This window comes from Coregonus clupeaformis, unplaced genomic scaffold (assembly GCF_020615455.1).
Source record: "Coregonus clupeaformis isolate EN_2021a unplaced genomic scaffold, ASM2061545v1 scaf0851, whole genome shotgun sequence".
Classification (NCBI taxonomy): Eukaryota; Metazoa; Chordata; class Actinopteri; order Salmoniformes; family Salmonidae; genus Coregonus; species Coregonus clupeaformis.
The window spans coordinates 1-10,031 of record NW_025534306.1 but is presented as its reverse complement, the minus strand read 5'-3'; positions in this window follow the sequence as shown (position 1 = coordinate 10,031).

Sequence of the window (10,031 nt, the reverse complement as noted above, 5' to 3'; positions counted from 1 at the left end):
TATCTCTGCCTCGTTGGTTGTACTTTCCCACATGCCCTGTGGCTTCTCTTATACCAAAATAGTTTACTAATGTGATAGCGTTTTGCCCATTAGTGTCCTCGTCATTTGACGCCCATAACACTTTACTACAATCCACTACACTCAAATTCAACCCCTCCAGCGATGGTTTAAATGCAGCATGATACACCATTTGACTATTTGTAGCCCTCATTCGCGCTGACACCCATACATACTGTCAATTTACATTTCACCTTTCAGAATTCATTATCTTTAACACTCTGAAGGATTCTTTAACCCCACTGAATGTAATACTTTTCCCTGTCACAAATTCAGTCAATTTCTCAGTGTAAGGAATCAGTGATATTTGATCCCAAGTATCTATTAAAATGTTGTTTGAGACGTGGTCTCCTACATCTCCCTCATCATTCACACTGTAGGGGATTTCCATCAATCCCAGAAAAAAGACTCCCAATCAAGACACATCAGACATTATCATGTTTCATTAAGTAGAATTTACACCTATAACATAAAACCCATAACCACTTTCCAGTAATCGAATCATTTCAACCTGCTGCATTGATTTTAGTAAAAATAGAAATAGTTGTGCAATCAATCCAGACCCTACAAAAAGTTAGTCCTGTCCCCTAGTCCAAAATAAATGCTTCTCTAGCTACCCTGATTTGGTCCTTCCCATGAGTTCCAAGACTGCTGCCATTCATCTTAGCTGGTGCCATTTCCTTGGCAATTACCCTGTTGTGGTTGCCTAGGCCACCACGGCTTGGTAGGACAACTCCTTCTTGTATGTCCTGATTGATTGCACCTCCAGCAGACACCTGGTCTTCTTGGTCCACCATTCTGGTGTGTCTGATGATGGGGTTGGTACAATTGATTATTGGGTCCATTTTAATTATTCTTGTTTTGCCACTCTCCAGGGGATTGTTGTGTTACACATTCACTACTGGTAAGGCAGGAGCTCTTTGGCCTTGCTGCTGAAGCATTATCTGTTGACCTCCTTGGAGAACAGGTGTAGCTTGTGTTTTCTTTTTGTCCTTTCTTGTCAGCTCTTCCAGCTGCAACTGTCCCAGTTTTCTCAGAATCTCTCTCCACTGCTTCGCCTATTTCCGTTCATCCCTCCTGTATTTCTCCATTGCGTGGATAATATGGTCGCATAATTCCTTGCTTGAATCTGACGTTCATCCCTCTGTCTCACTCTGTCCTTGATCAGACTCAGCATACTGTCTAAGTTCTTCACCTTCCTCATCACTTGTATTCCCCCCATCTCTTTGCCCATCATACTCTTGTTCATCTATCCCATAATTTTCCAGTTCCGTTAACATCCCCCTCAGTCTTCCATAACAGTCTATATCTAAATGTGATTGTTTTCCTCTTCCTGGTGTGGAAACCTTCTGCTTCCTTTTTCTCCTTCTATCTCTACATTCCCTGTTATTGAGACTAAACCTGTGACCTGAGAATACTGCCCCCCTTCGGTGTATGGTGGTGGTGTAGTTAAGCCAGCCTTTTTTGGTCCACTCTCCCTCTCCATTATTATCCTTCTAGCCTTTACTATGCTGTCCCTCCAACTCTTTCCTTCCTCCCAGAACATTTTCAAGATTTCTCTCTCTTTCTCTCTCTTCTTCTTTCTTTTCTCCCTTTTCTCTCCTGTTTTATAGTTCTTTATTAGGGTATCCATTTCCTCGCATACTGTTACATCAAATGTTCCCTCCTTTGGCCATTTAGTTACTATTTTCCTGGTCCTTTTTTCCCATTTGTCAGAGATATTACCAATATCTTTACTATTTTCTGGGAACCTTCTCTTCATGATTGCTACTGGTGTTCCTGCCATCTCTACTCCTTGTGTGGTCCAGTGTCTATATTAGGGTGTAAGGTCAATTATTCCTGTTGCCTTTCTCAGCTAAACGTTTTTACATTCCTCAGATAATGGTATTTTTCTTCCTAATATACCTTCATACTCTTCTTCTTTCCTTAAATGAGATTTCATCCCTTGCCTTTCCTTTACTATCCTTCTTATCCTTGTATCATTACTGGATCAATGACACATGTAATAACTGTTTCGCATTAAATTGTGCCTTTTTCTGATAATGTTATAATTGTAGCCTATTGCATTAATTTAGTTTAAAATATAAGTTTGTTATTCAACAAATCTAGAACCCACTATAAGTTGATGCTATTCCATCAGCATAATAGCTCAAGCTACTTGCATCCCCTGGTTCACGTAACGAAAAACAAATTATCGTTTTAGAATTCACCAACTATTTGCATACACCACTGGTGTTAAGCAACCTATCGAATAAAGTAATAACAATTGAATTTGTCAAATAACTGTTTTCCATTCAACTATTTAGACTTCTACTTCCAATCTCTCTTACCGCTCGATTCGTACTCGCTGGACTGTCTCTCTTTTACCCGCGAACTATAACATAGCATTAAAGTCTATTCCCAAAACCCCAACAACTACTAGTATATTTGCATTCATTTTACTAAAAGACATTACTTTCCTCTGTCTACCCAAACAATTCACCGTTGAAATTCTAACTTCCCTATTAAATTACTTTCCTTTGTTATCAATTCAAATCACGGCCTCAGCTCTATCGTATTTGCCAGTCCGCTATTCAATTTCTGTAACTGTCCTTTCTGATTACGCTCTAATTAATAAAACAAAAACTTGCTATCGTTGACAAGCATCATTTAATTCACATCCATATTCAATTCACTATTCCAAATTATCAACTTATTCGTAGCCACAGAAAATAACTATCTCCCCCTATTCCTGTTGAATACGAAGTCGTTCACTTCAAACCCCCAAACTCCTAAATCCCAGTTTTACACTCTAATCAGAAAATCTAGATTTTAGTCAGTAATGCAGAACTATGCTTCATTGAAATGACAAGTAAATCCTCCTTTACTCAAATTATAAGGATCTTTAGTTTTAGTATCTGGCACATGCCACATTCATCACAAAATAGCTGTGAAGGACACAGATCTCACAAGCTCAACGCAAATAACTTAGCAGTCAACGAGTCAAACCTTCATTCCTTGATTTGGAAACAGATCTAACGACTTTACTCAAATGAATTATATTTTCCCCCTAATATACTAAAATTCCTTGACCATATCACCTCTGCTTCTGAAATGATAAATAGCTATTATAATGCTTAATTTATCTCTATCACATGATCTATGTACTGTCTCCCACCCCCCACGTACGTCTACGTGTTTGGGCGCGCAAGCCAGCACTCATATGTTTGGGCGCGCAAGCCAGCACCCCCCACGTACGTCTACAGACCCAAGATGGCGTAGCAGTGCGGTCGCTTTTATTTCATCGTCCTGTGTAAATATCCCGTTTCTTGTTTTTTTGTCTATTTTGTATATATTTCTCAATTTTTTTACTTTCATTCTTTAACTAAATATACTTTCCTGCAACCCGCCTCACCCAACGTGGAAAGGATTCTATTATTTCTTTATAACTTTCATCACGTGTGTAACGCAATCTGAATTGGCTACCCGTGGCCTACACTATCCACCAGCCAGCTCTAGCTCTAGCCTGGACAATTCGTCGGCCAGTCTGCACAGCGTGCTATCGACCCAGCGTGCTATCGACCCAGAGCTTATTGGACTTTCTGCCGGAATCACTGGACCCTAGCGCCGGATCATCACAACCAGCTAGCTAGCTGAGTGTAGCCGCATCTGAGTGTAGCCGCAATCTGAATTGGCTACCTGCTATTAGTTACCGTTAGCGTCTTCACCACTGTCCGTGGCCTACACTATCCACCAGCCAGCTCTAGCTCTAGCCTGGACAATTTGTCGGCCAGTCTGCACAGCGTCTATCGACCCAGCGTGCTATCGACCCAGAGCTTATTGGACTTTCTGCCGGAATCACTGGACCCTAGCCGGATCATCACAACCAGCTAGCTAGCTGCAACCTGTTGTTGGCTGATTACCATTACCATTGCCCTATAGCAAGCACCAGTTAGCCTTGAGCTAGCCTCAGGCCCATTCTCCCGGCTATCTACCTCTTTGTCAACCGGACGGGACCTCCTAGTGTTGACACTGAGCCCGCCGATCCAACACACTGGTTTGCCGGCTAAATAGTCTGATGTGGTTTCAACAGCTTCCCACGTTGCGACGACCACGAAGATCCATCTACCAGCCCCGGCACTCTAGCACCGCAAACTACAACTGTGCTCCCTGCTAGCTGTGCTGAAGCACCAATTTGAACTGCTCTCGGACTCACATATTGCTGTTCACTGGACCTTATGATCACTCAGCTGCACAGCTGATGCCTGCTGGACTGTTCCTTTTTCACGGTACACTGTCCTGTTTATTCTGTTTAGTCTTACCCAAGCGTTATCGCTATTTCCAGTTGTGTCTTAGCTCTCTCTAATAACACCTGTGATGCTTTATGCCTCTCTCCCATGTCAATTATGCCTTGCCTATTGCTGTTTGGGTTAGTTCTTATTATACAATTTCACTGAACTCAAGAACCCCTAGTCCCTCTCAAACTACCTCATATAGTTCCTTTGTTTCCACCCCCATACACGCGCAAGACCGGCTCAATCGATGCCTCCAATGGCGCTATCTCTTTCATTTGTTACCTAACGCTTAGGGTTACCTGAACTGTACTCATATCCTTCCATATCCTTTTCTGTACACAATGCCCTGAATCTTTTCTGGCACGCCGGAGAACTGCCCCCTTTATTCTATGTACCCAACGCCTGAAGACCAGTTCTTAAAGCCTTTAGTCGTATCCTTATTCTAGTCCTCCTCTGTTCCTCTGGTGATGTAGAGAGCTAACCCTAGGCCCTCAGCCCCCATATCACTCCTCTCCCCGGAGCTATCATTTGTTGACTTCTGTAACCGTAAAAGTCTTTGTTTTCTGCACATAAATATCAAGCCTCCTTCCTAAGTTTGAGTTATTCACTGCGTTAGCACACTCCACCAACCCTGATGTTCTAGCAGTGTCTGAATCCTGGCTTAGGAAGGCCTCCAAAATTCTGGAATTTCCATCCCCAACTATAACATTTTCCGTCTAGATAGAACTGCCAAAGGGGGTGGAGTTGCAATCTACTGTAGAGATAGCCTGCAGAGCTCTATCATACTATCCAGGTCTGTGCCCAAACAGTTTGAGCTCCTACTTCTAAAAATCCACCTTTCCAGAAATAAGTCTCTCACTGTTGCCACTTGCTACAGACCCCCCTCAGCCCCCGCTGTGCCCTGGACACCATTGTAAATTGATTGCCCCCCATCTATCCTCAGAGTTCTTGGTGACCTAAATTGGGATATGCTTAACACCCCGGCCATCCTACAATCTAAACTAGATGCCCTCAATCTCACACAAATTATCAACGAACCTACCAGGTACAACCCTAAATCCGTAAACATGGGTACCCTCATAGATATCATCCTGACTAACTTACCCTCTAAATACACCTCCGCTGTCTTCAACCGGATCTCAGCGATCACTGCCTTATTGCCTCGTCCGTAACGTCCTCGGTCAAACGACCACCCCTCATCACTGTCAAACACTCCCAAAAACACTTCAGCGAGCAGGCCTTCCCTAATTACCTGGCCCAGGTATCCTGGATGGATATAGATCTCATTCCATCAGTAGAGGATGCCTGGTTGTTCTTTAAAAGTAATTTCCTCTCAATCTTAAATAGAGCATGCCCCCATTCAAAAATATAGAACTAAGAACAGATATAGCCCCTGGTTCTCCTCAGACTTGACTGCCCTTGACCAGCACAAAAACATCCTGTGCGTACTGCATTAGCATCAAATAACCCCCCGATATGCAGGAACTTTTCAGGAAGTTAGGAACCAATATACACAAGCAGTTAGGAAAGCAATGGCTAACTTTTTCTGGGCAGAAATTTGCATCCTGTAGCACTAACTCCAAAAAAGTTTTGGGACACTGTAAAGTCCATGGAAAACAAGAGCACTTCCTCCCAGCTGCCCACTGCACTGAGGCTAGAAACACTATCACCCCGATAAATCTACAATAATCGAGAATTTCAACAAGCATTTTGCTGCGGCTGGCCATGCTTTCCACCTGGCTACCACTACCCGGCCACCAGCTCTGCACCCTCCGCTGCAACTTGCCCATGCCCCCCGCTTCTCCTTCACACAAATCCAGACAGCTGATGTTCTAAAGAGCTGCAAAATCTGGACCCCCTACAAATCATCTGGGCTAGACAATCTGAACCCTTTCTTTCTAAAACTACGCCACGAAATTGTCGCAACCCCTCTTACTAGCCTGTTCAACCTCTCTTTCGTAACGTCTGAGATCCCCAGAGATTGGAAAGCTGCCGGTCATCCCCCTCTTCAAAGGGGTGACACTCTAGATCCAAAACTGTTACAGACCCGTATCCATCCTGCCCTGCCTTTCAAAAGTTTTTGAGGCCAAGTCAACAAACAGATCACCGACCATTTCTAATCCCACCGTACCTTCTCCCACTATGCAATCCGGTTTCCGAGCTAGTCATGGGTGCACTTCAGCCACGCTCAAGGTCCTAAACGATATTGTAATTGCGATCGATAATAGACAGTACTGTGCAGCCGTTTTCATTGACCTAGCCAAGCTTTGACTCTGTCAACCACCGCATTCTTGTTGGCAGACTAAATAGCCTTGGTTTCTCAAATGACTGCCTCGCCTGGTTCACCAACTACTTCTCAGATAGAGTTCAATGTGTCAAATCGGAGGGCCTGTTGTCTGGACCTATGGCAGTCTCTATGGGGGTGCCACGGGGTTCAATTCTTGGGCCGACTCTTTTCTCTGTGTATATCAATGACGTCGCTCTTGCTGCTGGTGACTCTCAGATCCACCTCTCGCAGACAACACCATTTTGTATACATCTGGCCCTTCATTGGACACTGTGTTAACAAACCTCCAAACGGCTCTTCAATTCCATACAACACTCCTTCAGTAGCCTCCAACTGCTCTTAAACACTAGTAAAACTAAATGCATGCTCTTCAACCGAACGCTGCTTGCACCCGCCCACCCGACTAGAATCACTACTCTCGACGGGTCTGACCTAAAGTATGTGGACAACTACAAATCTCTAGGTGTCTGGTTAGACTTAAACTCTCCTTCCAGACTCACTTAAGAATCTCCAATCCAAAGTTAAATCTAGAATCGGTTTCCTATTTCGCAACAAAGCCTCCTTCACTCATGCTGCCAAACATGCCCTCGTAAAACTGACTATCCTACGATCCTTGACTTCGGCGATGTCATTTTACAAAATAGCCTCAACACTCTACTCAGCAAATTGGATGTAGTCTATCACAGTGCCATCCGTTTTGTCTCCAAAGCCCCATATAATACCCACCACTGTGACCTGTACGCTCTTGTTGGCTGGTCCTCACTACATATTCGTCGCCAAACCCACTGGCTCCAGGCCATCTATAAATCACTGCTAGGCAAATCCCCGCCTTATCTTAGCTCATTGGTCACCATAGCAACACCCACCGTAGTCTGCGCTCCAGCGAGTATATCTCACTGGTCATCCCCAAAACTAACACCTCCTTTGGCCGCAATTCCTTCCAGTTCTCTGCCAATGACTGGAACAAATTGCAAAAATCTCTGAAGCTGGAGACACTTATCTCCCTCACTAACTTTAAGCATCAGTTGTCAGAGCACCTTACCGATCACTGCACCTGTACACAGCCCATCTGAAATTAGCCACGCTTAACTACCTCATCCCTATATTGTTATTTATTTTGCTCATTTGTACCCCAGTATCTCTATTTGCACATCATCTCTTGCACATCCATCATTCCAGTGTTAATACTAATTGTAATTATTTTGCACTATAGCCTATTTTATTGCCTTACCTCCATAACTTGCTAAATTTGCACACACTGTATATTATATGTATTTCTGTTGTATTTTTGACTTTGTTTTGTTTTACCCCATATGTAACTCTGTGTTGTTGTTTTTTATCGCACTGCTTTGCTTTTTCTTGGCCAGTCGCAGAGTTGTAAATGAGAACTTGTTCTCAACTGGTTTACTTGGTTAAATAAAGGTGAAATAAAAAATAAAAAAATATGTTATTACACTTTTTTATCCACCCTCTACTAATCAATTACCTGCACATAACATTCATCATATTTCAATATTATTCATATCATCCACCGCATTCGTATTTCTAATGATTCTTTATTGCCGCAAGTTAATTTTATTTTATATCACCAGCTAATTCTCCAAACTTCAGATTTACTCATACCACATTCACACAACGCTACTTCCCAAAACACACAATCAATACTCGTATAACCTACAGGAATTTTCTTCTATAAAAGTACCCAAATTTGGAATGTTAACTCTATCAACATTTACTTTTATATTTCCCAAATGTGATGATCCCCTCGAAGCTTGACCGAAATTCAATGTGTTAACGTCATATGATCACCCCCGTACACGTGACCTGTTCCTCCAACAGGATTTCTCTCTCTCCTCCGTTAGTAAATGAATATCCACATACTATTAATTCTCCTCTCCCTAATGCAAGATTGGGCTTTTCCTTTCTCCACCAGCCTTAGAAGCTTCAAATGACCTAAAATATAGTCCCTTTCCTTACACTTTCTCCACAAAGAAAAGGCTATTATTTACAGGATTTATTTTTGTTGTCAGATCACCCACACAGATAAGCAGCCACTCGTGCTTAAATGAATCAGACAGAATTATTCACTGAATGACTCACAGCCGCTCAAGCTAACCATTCACCCGTACGAGATGAACAGACCTACTCTATCTTATTATTTCTCTATACTTTGAAGCCCTGGTGGCGTTCAAAACTGTTCACCTACCTGAGATGAACGGCGCGAATTTATGGTGTGACCTACTTGGATGACCTATTTTCCCCCCGATTAGCTGTCTAATTCGTGCATCACCTCACCCAGGCTGATGTGTCACCAAGTAGGTCACCCCTGAGCAGCCTCTAACAATGATAAACACGTTAGAGCGGTAACCGTAGGCGGTTTTAGTAATGTATGTCCAACTACCCCCGAGCAGCCTCTAACAATGATCAACACGTTAGAGCGGTATCCGTAGTGGACTTTTGGCTAGCCACCCACCCCTGAGCAGCCCCTAACAATGATAAACACGCTAGAGCGGTAACCGTAGGATTTAAGTTATTCACACTTATCAACAATAACATTGCATGCATGCTTATTTCTTATTCCACCAAAAACGTGCTAAATTTGGTCCTTAAATTCTGGAGAGAACCCTTCCGTAACCTACCCTCAGATTCAGCTTGATCGAAACACACAGTTTAAGTAAGAACGTTGCTTACCTTTGTTTAAACAGTGGCCACGATTGTGTGATTCATCAAAACCTCCTCTGATGGCAAAAGCACTCAAAGATCTCTATAAACAGGTCCTGAAGGGATGCCAATTATGTTGTGGAAAATAACCACTATACTTTATTAAAAATCAAGGTCTTATAGAGTTTTTGTTGCATCAAGAATGACTTTGTTTTAATTCAACAAAAGCCAGGTCAATCTGCAGATTGGAACCCCCTCTTCCTCCTCTCCCTCCATCTTATATAGTGCCCTCTTCAAGTTTCCCGCTCTTTTATTGCTCCGCCCACTTCCTTTGTCTCTGAGGGTAGCTAAATTCGACTTTCATTAAGTTCAAGTACTACAATCAATCAATCCTTATCTTGCAAAAACACTCATGTTTAGTTTAAACTCTGTTCAACCCTCGGCTCTTTTCACTGTGTTTGAAGATAGAAACAAAAGGCCCAAGCCAGTTTCAGTCTCTGATATGATAAGACATCCATGGATCTAAGTAAGAGCAAGCAATCTGACCCTAGGTCAGATTCCCTCTTTACCCCCCCCCACACACACACACACAGTGAAATGACCCAATTACATTCCTGGCCCAGTAACAAATAGTTATAACTCTATGTTTGTGATTAACCCAGTTCTATCTGATAATCCATTAAAAATACAAATCACAGCTCTTGTACTAGCTGGTGATCGATAAACGACCTGCTGCTCCCGAATCTATCAAG